Below are 13,304 nucleotides of genomic sequence, written 5' to 3' on the forward strand. Positions count from 1 at the left end.
TTCTGGGATTTGGATTGAAAGACAAATACATCATTCGTCTCCGATGGTATCAATATGTATTCTGCTATGTGTTCCACTTCTACATGGGCAAAGTTGCATACATGTGATGAAGGATCTAATGTGGTCAAGACGAACAAATGACCCGCAGAACTTCATATTCAGTTTTTTATTAGCTACGTGCTTGCTTCAGATGTCTACATACTGCATGAATTATGGTTCTGCTGTCTCTGTTTCATATATTTTACTGTATACATACTACAGGAATTAAGGTTGCTCCTGTGTTGTATGGATGCATGTTTTTGTAGGTGATTAATCACCTTTTAGTCAACTTCCTTATAGATGTAGTTCAGACACAATTTTCATATGTTGTCAAGTAAAAATATCAATTTATTGGAACCATTAGATTTATTAGTTGATGTAGTCTTTATGTTTCTACAGGGGGTGAACTGAAGCAAAGAAACCCCATGTCTGTAATGAAGTGGCACTCTTAAAAGGTGAAAATTATGCAATATTATCCCCTTTCATATGTCAGTTTCAAAGATATTTGTGGTTCTGTACTTTTCCAATAAATCAGATATTCCAATACTCGGCTATAATAATTGTTACTACGCTCATATGAATGGTTTACAAATTACTTGCAGATTTCTCAGCCCATTGTTTTTTACGTACCAAAATGATGTTGATGGAAGGGGAAGGCATAAATTTTGGGGACAATGCTCTCAGGGACAACACTGTTATGGTCCCATATGATCTTCAGTACTGTTACATATCCGAAAATTGTTTTGGCATAATTGCTGGAAGTTTAGCTATCATGGATTTTATTGGATCCTAGCTAGCATGGATTTTCTTAAATGTTGGCGCACCATGGCTGGAACTTTAGCTACAAGGGGGACAATTGTTGAGGTATGTAAAGCATTTTGCTTGTATGAAAATAATTAATGTTTCCTTTTACGTACTGGAGGTTACAAACTCTTAGAGTATACATGCCTTGTTATTATCCATTCATCGATTGCCGGCACTAATATATCTTCACACAGGTGAATGTTACTCCCTCCATCCCATAATGTAATACCTTATTACAGCCAACATGTGACGGTGGGAGGGAGTACTGAAGACAGTAGCCGCCGACATCACAGTGCCGATTGTAATATTAGTATAGATGTGAAGGATGACGCATTTTGGAATTTTGTGATCCGATAGATTTTTGCTAGAGATGGATGTGTGTGGATTGTCTGCAATTTATTCATGCTGCTAGATGTGTACGTTGCTGCTACCATTGTGTTTTTTTTTGTTTTTTTTTATTTCATTCAGTTGTTTGTCATGTGTTACTTTGCTACAGTAGCAATAATCTGATCACTGAATTTAAATGCAGGGCATTACTATAATGAACATATGGATTCGTTGGTTCCCCAACATTAGTAAAATGCGTGAGACTAAAATAGCGGTTGAAATTTTGAGGAGAGATTTTAGGCTACTGTACTTGCTCTTACTCCCATCCATATTGGTTGATGATAGTTCTTTTGAGTAGCATTCGGCAAATTAGTTGTATGATTGTAGTTTTTTTTAGAAGAAAAGGGCAGCGCCCCTGTTCCATTTCATTTGAAACGAAACAAATTTGTCCAAAGTGCATTACATTGTTGACGCTCACGGCGAACAGCAGATATGCTACCCGCAGAGAAAGTAAAAGAAACTGGCAGAAACATAGCTAGAAGTGCTAGAGCACTATTTCACCAACGAAAAAGAAAACTGCAGGCTCAACGGCCAAATGACAGACAGCTAGATCTAGAAGGAAAAGCCTTGCTTCAGCCAGGGTCCGGCCACATTAACAGTGGAGGGCTTCTTGCTTTCGCTTCTAGTTCTTTTACCGCCCAATTTAGCTTTGTATTGGCATCTCCCGAGGATAGGCATTCCCATGTAGACAGATTCGTCGCTGTTCTTCTCCAAATATCCTGCAGACCAGGCCAACACACATTGTTAAAAACCATATTGTTGCGAGTTTTCTAGATCGCCCACAGGCCAGCTGCATGTACTATGTTAACAACAGCGAACCCAACTCCTCTGAGCCAAAACGAAGTGATGGACATTATATTAATGTCATCAGTCACTCCAGTAATGACACAGATGGCTTTCCAGAACTCAGCAGCAACAGCACAAGAGCTAAATAAATGCTAACAAGACTCTTGATCAGAGCAAAACACACAGGTGGGATCACTCACCTCCTGTCTCTTACTCAAATTATCTCTGGTTAAGAGTTTGTTATTAACCAACAGCCAGAGAAAAATCTGAATCCTGGGGGGGATTTTTATATTCCACACAGCAGGGGTGGAAGTAGGTAAGACCCCTCTAAAATTTTTTAACTTGTAGAAGGATTTGACAGTATATATCCCTTTAGAATTTAGATTCCAAACAGGGGTGTCTTCCTCCTCTACAAAACTTATGGAACTGGCTATCTCCACAAGCTCATGCCAGGTAGCCATTTGATCCTGAGTAAAACATCTTCTGAAGGTAATCTTCAGATTATGCCCATCCTAGATTTTATCAATAGTGACATTATGCTCATACGCTAAATTGTATAAGTCCCAATATTGGGTGGATAAAGTGGCATTGCCAAACCAGTGATCTTCCCAAAACCTAGTTCTTTTGCCATTTCCTATTTTCCAGGAAAAGCCAGGTTTGGCAGCTTGGGCTGCCCAGATTACCCCTTTCCAAAAAGGGGAGGCTCCATTAGCAGAGCAAGCAAATATGTTGCTATTCTGAGGGTTGTACTTGGAGTCAATAATATTCTTCCAAATTTTGCCCTCAACATTGTAGTACCTACTGACCCAAGAGGCTAGTAGAGCCAGATTCATATCTCCTAGGTCAGTAATACCAAAACCCCCAAACTCTTTCCTCATGTTAATAGAGTTCCAGGCAGTCAGATGATATTTGTGGTGGCCTTCATAATCATCCCAAAAACAATGAGCTAGCTGGGAGTTTATGAGCTTGATGTCCCATTTAGGGAATTTAATAAAACCCATCAGGTATGTGGGGATGCTAGCTAAGCAGGCTTGGACCAATATGAGTCTCTTGCCAAAGGAAAGCAGTCTCCCCCTCCACCCAGCAGCTTGCTTGATGATCTTATCTATAGTAGGTTGCAGAACCTCTCTTCTCACTTTACTAAAGTGAAGAGGGGCACCTAGATACTTAATAGGGAAAGCACTAATTTTACAGCCTAAAATTTGAGCTGTATGATTGTAGTTTCTACTAGCATTCAGTAAATTAGCTCGGGAAGTTCAATTCAGAATAATCTAGCTTGAGTCCACTGGATGTGAGATAGAATTCCAGTCTCCCTCTTTTTTTGTCAGGAGCTACTTAAAATTTTCTCTAGGAATCCGAGCATCGCTCATAGAATTCCAGTTTACCTTCTTTGTCAAGAGCTACTTAAAATTTCTCTAGGAATCCGAGCATCGAGGAGAAGGTTTTCTCAGAGTTTTTCTTTCTTGCTCGATAAACTTATATGCATAGATTAGTGATTTATTCATTTTCCTTTTTCAATAGATTGATTCAAGGATTCGAGGCGAGTTTTACTCTACATGTATTTCTTTGAAGGACATAGATGAGGCAGATAAAGCCTTTGATGAACTAGACGGCCAGGAGACTAAGGTACGACTGAGTTCATAGCTTGATTCCTTACCATAGTTTGCTTATTCAACTGAATTTTTGGGTTGCCAAGAATACCGGCTGATGTGCATGGGAATTGCGAAGGTATATTTAAACATAATTAGTGATGAGCCATTAGAATATATATATATATATACCAACAATATAGGGAAATAAATTTTTTACTAATATATTCTAATCAATATTAATTAAGATTTTGATTAGGTTAATATGTGATTAGGTGAAAGTGGTAGACAGGACGTACTTTTTATCTTGAATAGTATTTACTATTCACTAGGTAGGCCACTAATCACAAAAATGCTTTAATATTTAAAACACTATTTGGAATAGTATTTTCACTATTCACAGTAATATTTAATTCAATATGATTACCTTCACGTTCTAACTAGACTATTTATTTGATACAGGATCTATTCTGGGCTGGCGAGGCCAACAATTCGTCCGACGGTGTGCGTAGAGGTGTAAAATCCTACTCAGTACTCATCATATTTATCATTATGTTGTATCAGATGTAGCTAGTTACCTTCACTTAGTAGTTTTAATTGCAAATTTATGGGGTAAATTCTTATCGTCTTCCCAGGCAGTTCCACCCGAAGGGAACACTTCTCTACGGTCACAAGGTTCTCATTCAAACGCCACTCTGGGCTACACAGAGAACTACACACGCAGAGGTTTCTCCTATAGGATCCCTAGCATAAGAACTCGTCCCATAAATTCATAAATAAAAGTACTAAGTGAAACTAAGAAATTACATCATTTCAACAACATAATTTACATATGGTTTTCCCTTTCGGGAGGCCCGAAGGGATTACACACAACTAGGAAATTACCTTCAAACTCTTGGCGAACTAAGCGCCTTCTTGGCTATTCTACTAGCAGTGGTGGTGGCTAAACTACAAAGGAAGTGGTGCTCTAGTGGAGAGTCTCGATGCTCTGAGTGCTTCGTGCTCTCCCGTCTCTTGTGTGTTCCCTTCTTGAGCCCAGCGTCTCCTTTTATAGCCGCGAGGGATGGCTGCAGGGTGGCATTCGGGAGCCTTCCTTCACTTATTTTACACACGGTAGTATGCACACGCGTCCTACTAGGGTATACGCGTGTTCTTCTAATAATATAGAAAAGTGCGAGAGAGTGCCGACAAGCTTCAATCTTCAGGAGTCTTTGCTTTCTTCACGTGGCATTGTCCCTCGGTGAATAATTGGCTGGCCTTTGTGTACCAGTCTTTGCTCTTCGGCCATACAGATCTTCATGCGATTAGCCTTGAGAGCCTCTTCTGCCTTCAAGAATCCTTGTGCCAGTGTATGCGTACATACATGCCAAGGCTTCTTACATTTTCAACATTGCTTTAAATTTTTATTTATTTATATAAATATAAATATATTTTTAGTTTTTAGTTTTTTTTACAGGGGTCTTCTCTGCCCATATGATTGATATTGCCTTATCAATATTTAAAGGATCTATTATGGGAATTTCTATCAATATTCGGGTCGGGTATAGGTCCTCCGCGCCCGAATAATTGATAGCAATATCAATATATGCGGTTTGGGCTTTATTCAGGCCGCTGCCCATGCCCTGCTATGTCCATATGATCATCATCATTTAAGAGATTGAAATCATATTTTTCATCACATTCTTTCTTTATTTCTTCAAATTTTTCATCCATTTCTTGCCTTAATTCTTTTAATATTTCCTCCTTTAATTCTTTCTTTATTATCTTCGAAAATTCTTCAAACCTTTTATCTATTTCTTGATCTATGTATTCACTGTCTAAAGCGTCAAGCCCCTTTAGAAGGCATTCTTGATATGTCTTATATTTTGGAGATTCTTCCTTCTTTATATTTTTTGAGCTTGATGCCTCCCCCTTTGTGGGAGTTGGTGAAGCAGGTACGCCTCTTTTCATTTGGATATAGTCTTTAGCCTTTGGGTCAATATAATAATCTGGTCCTAATACCTTTCTTGCCCAAAGTAAGGCCTCATCTATACTATAATATCTTTTGAATGTTAAATCTTGTCCCTTTCTTTTTGCATCTAATTTTTCAATCATAATATTTTCCCATTCCAAATATATGCCAGGTTTATTTCCATCAAATATAAGATATAGTGTCTCTGCTTTTGGTATTTCAACCTTTTCTGGCTTTGGCAAATTTTTGTTTAATTCATTAAAATATTCTGCCAAACTATTGAGAATTGATAAAAAAAATATCCTTTTTCCTCTCTCTTGAGAGTATATTGGAACCAGAAATTATTCAATATGCATCTTTGAGCTTCATCAAGCTTGATATGGGGTTTTGGCTTGAAATTGAATGTATTTGGTTGAAACATTTTCAGCCTATTTTCTTCTCCAAAGAAGAGATATTCATCCTTGTTGGCGAATAATCCTCTCCTCATTTCTGCAAATTTGATGCACAAGAAAATATGTCAGGTAAGGTATTATCCTTCCCCTTAATATGCTCAAAAATAACTTTATAACCATTCCCAGCTATGGTGTCTTCAAATAAGACCCATCTTCTAGTTGAACTTTTCTTACTATTAATTTTATTGTAATATCGACATATAGCTTCACAATCTGCTCGCACTGTAAATTCTTTGAATCCTAGATATAGCCAAAATGCATTTATTGCATTTACAACTGCAAGGATTTCCCTATCAATATTATTTACCGTCTTTAATTTCTAACTTCTCGAAGCATATCTGCATATTTTTCATCTGCCTTTGGAGAGTATTTATTGGGCTTTTGTTTTAGTATCGCACCCCATCCTACCTTTGGAGAGTATTTTTTCATCCTGAGTTGTCTATATAGTTTCGCGCATAGTTTACAATTCCTAAGAACTGCTGTAAAACCTTTTTATCACTCATATTATCAGGAAACTCTAATATTTTATTTGCAATATGTTCTTGTAGATATATCTTTCCTTCTCCTATTTCATGACCAAGGAAATTTATTTTTTCTTTGCAAATTTCCATCTTCTTTTTGGATAGTATGAGTCCATTTTGTTCTACCTTTCGAAACAACACTTCAAGATAGGCTATATGCTCTTTGTATGATTTTGAGAATACTAACAAATCATCTACATATACCAATATAAATGCTTGATTCTCATTAAATATATTTTGCATCTTTCTTTGAAATAGTACAGGTGCATTCTTTAGACCTAATGGCATTACTAGCCATTCATAATGGCCTTGTGGACAAGTAAATGCTGTCCAAGGAATAGATTCTTCAGCCATTTTTACTTGCCAAAATCCTGCCTTTAAGTCGAATTTAGAGAAATATTTACTTCCTTGTATTCTATTAATCCATTCCTTCTTATTAGGTATATTGTATGCATCGTCGACTGTATTATCATTAAGCCTTTTAAAATTAATTACCATTCTGGATTTACCTCTTACTTCTTCAGCGTGATTTCTGACTATGAATGCAGCAGAACGATGAGGGCTTCTGCTTTCTCTTATAGCTTTTAACTTTAATAACTCTTCAATATGCATTTTGAACTCTTCGATATCTTTAGGAGTAGCTTCTATTGGTCTTGACTTAATTATATAATCTGGATTTATGATATTTATTTTGCAAACTATAGAGTTCTTATCCCAATGTTTCATGGGTATTTCTCCAATAATTTGTATGCTTTCTAGTCTTTGCACAATCTTATCTATATCTTTTTTAGATTTTATATCTCTATACCAATTTGGAGAGAATGATTGTGACCCAATGCATTCTGTACATGTATTTTCTATATGATATTCTTCTATGGTCTCACTAAGTTCTTTGTCTTTACAGAATTCAAGGGGATCTGGACTTGTGCCATATTCATCATCTAAATTAGATATTTCTACATTTTGTAAGGACTTTCTTTGTTTTCTTACTTCAGATATGTATGGAACATTATCTTGATAAGGGATAAATGTTACCTCTTCTTCATGTATGATTGTGGTTTGTAAGGATTGTTGTAAAAATCTTAACCCAATTATCATATCATCATTTATTACTGACAAATCTCTTATTGTAATTTCATCTATTATATATTTTGTGCCATTTATGTAAGCTTCAATATTATATGCTAACTGATTATGTATCTTCTTTATTCCTGACATATCGGTAGATACTTCAGCTTTATTATCATCTATAGTTTCAACTATTTCGGGACATCTCATAAAATATTTATCATGGATGATGTTCTTAGTGCAACCATTATCTAATAGTGCCAGTATTTTATATGAAATATTTGGCTTAAGAACAATCCTAACTGGGATCCTTATTCCTAACACTTCTTTGAATGGTAATCGAACAATATATTTGTTTCCAAAACTAGTAATTGCATCTTTCAATTGTATTAATTTGTCTCCTTTTTTATCCCTTACTGTTACCATTTGCTCTTTCATTTCCGTGATTTCAGCAACATTATTGTCTTGCTTATTACTATTTTTAACTCATCTTTAAGTGTTTCTAGTTCCGCTTCTAGCTTATTTATTCTATTTTCTAAATTTCTAACCCTACTGGATAATATTCGTTCTTCTGGTTCTAATTCTATTTCTTGTCTCCACTTTTGATTATTGGATCTTAGACATGAGGCACATGCTTGTTTTAAACACAAGCTACATGTGAATCTATTATCTTGGCTTGGGTAATATATACAGAAAGCACATTTTATGTTATAATCACCTTTTCCTCTAATCCAATCATGTTCACAATCTACTTGGTTCATCATTTCAATTTTTAAACCGGCTAATTCATCTATCAGGTCTATTTCATCTTCACTTGATTCATATTCTGGAGCCTCATTTTCTACTTCATCTGTCTCTTTAATTGAATATATTGACTCATCGTCTTTTATTTCATCATCACATACTAATATATTCTCATTAACGCTATCTATAATTAATACTATTTCTTGTTCTTCATATTTGCTAGAGTATCTTTTCTGGTCTTTATTAGGACAAGTTCTACTTAAGTGATCAGGAGAGTTACATATGAAACACCTGCATGTTTTATCATAGGTTTTCTTAGGATTATATCTTCTTACATTTCTTTTATGCAAGAATGGGGCTCTATTGTCTGACCTTCTTAAGAAATATCTTTTCTTTGTTCTAAAATTTCTATTATCTCTCCTTTGTGGTTTATAATATTTGTTTTTCCTATGCCTTTCTTCTCCATATGTTAGTGGTATTTGGACAATGTTATTGCAAAAATTGTAATCTGATTTCTTCATAGATCTTTGGGCTTGAATGCTAGTACACACCTTTCTTAATTGTTTGAAAACAAATGTTATGGCTTGGGATATATTTACCACATTTCCTCCTGTTTCTTTTTTATACTCCTCAAATATTATGGAACCTAGAGGATCAGGCAACTTATTAAAATATCTTTCTACTACACCTACATTAAAACCTTGTTTAGCAGTAGTAGCATTATACAAATAATGCTGGGAAAATTCTTTTATACCTTTCCAGCTTGTTAATGTTAGTTTTTCTATTTCTCTTAACCTTTCATTTTGTAATGAGGTATGTCCTAATTCTGGATCTTCTGCTATGATCATATTTGAGATAACATTCGCAAAGTTATTAGGGTTACTTACTGCCCTTTTTAATTCTTCATATTGACTAGGGTATGACTCTACCCATTGTTCCCATAGAACTTCTACAGATTCTCCTAAAAATGTTTCAAGATATGTTAACATATCTTTTACCTTAGTGCCTATATTATACTGATTTTGTATATATTTTTGCACTATTAAACCTTTCCATATGCTGATTATATTTGGCCAATCTATTGGATCATGAGCTGCTAGGTTTAATATAGCGCCATCATTCTTATAATTCTGAAATTGCACTGGTTTTTCAAAATCTCTTCTTTTAGTACCCATATATCTATATTGCCCTGGGATATATGTAGGTTGATAGTCATCTTTTTCTGGAGGCCATTGTCCAGTTGATCTGGTAGGTCTTTCTCTTTCTCCTTCTCTTTTTACAGACGATTCTCCATATCCTCTTCTCCTTTTACCACTATTTTCTACTTCCATGGCTTCCATTGCATTATCTAAATAATGCAGACCCACATCATCTAGTGAGTTGTAAAAATCACTATTTTGTTCTGAATCATCATATCTTTCATCTTCTAACCACATTTCTTTTATTAATTTTTCCTCCTCCTCATAACTTTCTAATAATAACTTGTTATTGATATCCCATTGCTCTTCTTCACTAATAACTTCTTCATTTTGAACAATATTCTTATCCTTATTATTATTATTATTATTATTATTATCATTATTATTAATGATAGCATTTTTATTAATAATAGCATTTGCTTTTCTTTCTGCGGATGCTATAATTTTATCTTCCATGGTTAAACTACTAGTTGCAAACTTTTTATCATTTTTTAGTTTCTTCAACCTTGCAATTTCTCTAATGATAAATAGTTCTCTTTCTCTAATTTTAGGCCAATCCTTTGTCATAGAATGACTATATTCCCATTCAATATGCTTTAGTTTCTTTTCCCAATGAATTATTTCATCATCTAAATCAGCCTTTTCCATGCATTCAGATATACCTTTATTTTTCTCATCATTAATTTCTGATTCTGACATAAAAGATTCAGAGTCTTCTATTGATGCAGCTTTATAGTTCATAAATCGAATACTGCTACTTCCTTCACAATTTTGATAGCTTATGTAGTTTTCAGGTTGCTTTAATTCTTTTTTCTCTATTAATTCACCTATCTTCCATTCTTCTCCAGCTCTTTCTTCAGAACCAATTTTAAGAGGATTCATAAACTTTATACCTTTTGATTGCATACTATCAATTACGTCATTCACATTTACTCTATATCTGGAGCTACTTCTATCAGTGAGCCTTCCTATAAATTCTATGCTTACTAGCAAATTTGTTCCTTTAAAATCTTCATAACCTTTAGTTTGGAAACCAAGACTCATTTTTTAATAAATTCTTTTACGGGCATCATTAGGTCTGGAGCTATATAGGTTATTAGTCTATTTTCATTCATGTCTCCTTCCAAAAATCCTAATGCTGCTTTGTCCACAGATTCCCATCTTCTGTCTAATAAGGTTATCAAAACCTTCGCACCTAATTTCTTCCTTGTCATACCTTTGACTCCTATGATATAAATGCCTTGATGAATATATTTGTAACCACAATATTTTAATTCATTTTCAATATTTTGCTTACAATTCTTAAATCTACTGGATGTGTTAACACACTTAATTCTACTTCTCAAGATATTCTGTATAGACCACTTTTACTTTCAAACATACCCATGTGATATACTTGTTGTGGTTTTATTTTTCTTAGGGCATCTTTCTGATATCTTTCTAGATCCCTTTGTATATCTATAACTTCTTCAATACTATCAATATCATCAGCTTTGCATGATAATCTATGCTTCATGGCCAGAGGTCTTGAATCTTGCCTTACTAATTGGAGAGTTTTGTCTCTTCTAAGGAAGCCTTTAGATACGTCCATTTTTCTGAATTAATATTTCTAGTAGAGGAAACTATTCCAGATGATGATAGCACAATTTATTTGTTGTTTTGAACACTTTTTAGCTTATCTAATACTTGAATTAATAGTTGGATGATTGTGTTATTTTGTCTTATTATTACTTTGGAATCTTCTTTTGGGGAGTCGTGATCGGAGAATCCGATAGGAGGTGACAGGTATTTTGCTAGTTCGTTTAATGCTTGAGTATATTCAGTCATATAATTATGAGATAATCAAAGTTTTAACCTCTTGCACCAACTTTTTTATTTCAAGTATATCTTGTCTTGATTTAGTGCGTGGGAGTGACTCTTTGCCTTTACTTAAGTAACGGCCTATTGATAGCACTTCTTCTTTAATATAATCGTTATTCTTGCAAACTGTATTCTGTCTTGCTTTTGCTTCCTCTAGCTTATGTAAAGCTAGATTAATTTTATTATTCAACCCTGAATACTTATCAGCAAGCTTTTGGTATTCTTTGAATAAACTTTCAAATTTTTGGTCTAAATTATCTTGTCTTTTCCCCCAAGATATGTAAAAGTTATATATCAAATCGACGACTGTATTTAACTGACTATGAGATGTATGCCAGATATGCTCTTCAGAGGGATTTACTCTACACCTTAAATTTCGATTTTCTTTAGTATTTATTACTTTACCTGCGCTAACTTCTAAGTTTAAATATTTTAACCTTTCAATGATTAAACGCTGGACCCGATACCAACAATATAGGGAAATAAATTTTTTACTAATATATTCTAATCAATATTAATTAAGATTTTGATTAGGTTAATATGGGATTAGGTGAAAGTGGTAGACAGGACGTACTTTTTATCTTGAATAGTATTTACTATTCACTAGGTAGGGCACTATTCACAAAAGTGCTTTACTATTTCAAACACTATTTGTAATAGTACTTTCACTATTCACAGTAATATTTAATTCAATATGATTACCTTCATGTTCTAACTAGATTATTTATTTGATATAGGATCTATTCTGGGCTGGCGAGGCCAACAATTCATCAGACGGTGTGCGCAGAGGTGTAAAATCCTACTCAGTACTCACCATATTTATCATTATGTTGTATCAGATGTAGCTAGTTACGTTCACTTAGCAGTTTTAATTGCAAATTTATGGGGTAAATTCATATCATCTTCCCAGGCAGTTCCACCCGAAGGGAACACTTCTCTACGGTCACAAGGTTCTCAATCAAACACCACTCTGGGCTACACAGAGAACTACACACGCAGAGGTTTCTCCTATAGGATCCCTAGCATAAGAACTCGTCCCATAAATTCATAAATAATAGTACTAAGTGAAACTAAGAAACTACATCATTTCAACAACATAATTTACATATGGTTTTCCCTTTCGGGAGGCCCCGAAGGGATTACACACAACTAGGAAATTACCTTCAAACTCTTGGCGAACTAAGCGCCTTCTTGGCTATTCTACTAGCAGTGGTGGTGGCTAAACTACAAAGGAAGTGGTGCTCTAGTGGAGAGTCTCGATGCTCTGAGTGCTTCGTGCTCTCCCATCTCTTGTATTCTCTTCTTGAGCCCAGCGTCTCCTTTTATAGCCGCAAGGGATGGCTGCAGAGTGGCATTCGGGAGCCTTCCTTTACTTATTTTACACACGGTAGTATGCACACGTGTCCTACTAGGGTATATGCGTGTCCTTCTAATAATATAGAAAAGTGCGAGAGAGTGCCGACAAGCTTCAATCTTCAGGAGTCTTTGCTTTCTTCACGTGGCATTGTCCCTCGGTGAATAAATGGCTGGCCTTTGTGTACCAGTCTTTGCTCTTCGGCCATACAGATCTTCATGCGATTAGCCTTGAGAGCCTCTTCTGCCTTCAAGAATCCTTGTGCCGGTGTATGCGTACATACATGCCAAGGCTGCTTACATTTTCAACATTGCTTTAAATTTTTATTTATTTATATAATTATAAATATATTTTTAGTTTTTAGTTTTTTTACAGGGGTCTTCCCTGCCCATATGATTGATATTACCTTATCAATATTTAATGGATCTATTATGGGAATTTCTATCAATATTCGGGTCGGGTATAGGTCCTCCGCGCCCGAATAATTGATAGACCTATACCCGACCCGAATATTGATAGAAATTCCCATAATAGATCCTTTAAATATTGA

The 13,304-nt window shown here is 35.1% G+C and overlaps 1 long non-coding RNA gene across 1 annotated transcript; it reads right to left on the reverse strand.

Moving 5' to 3' along the window:
* Window positions 1-1,563: 1,563 nt before the first annotated feature.
* On the reverse strand, window positions 1,564-12,683 carry LOC123081978 (uncharacterized). Its single transcript, XR_006438879.1, has 3 exons — window positions 12,562-12,683; window positions 4,491-6,045; window positions 1,564-1,949 (listed from the first exon to the last, which is right to left on the reverse strand). It is a non-coding gene; the product is annotated as an uncharacterized lncRNA (long non-coding RNA).
* Between the last annotated feature and the right edge of the window lie 621 nt (window positions 12,684-13,304).

Source organism: Triticum aestivum, chromosome 4A, assembly GCF_018294505.1.
Source record: "Triticum aestivum cultivar Chinese Spring chromosome 4A, IWGSC CS RefSeq v2.1, whole genome shotgun sequence".
Lineage (NCBI taxonomy): Eukaryota > Viridiplantae > Streptophyta > Magnoliopsida > Poales > Poaceae > Triticum > Triticum aestivum.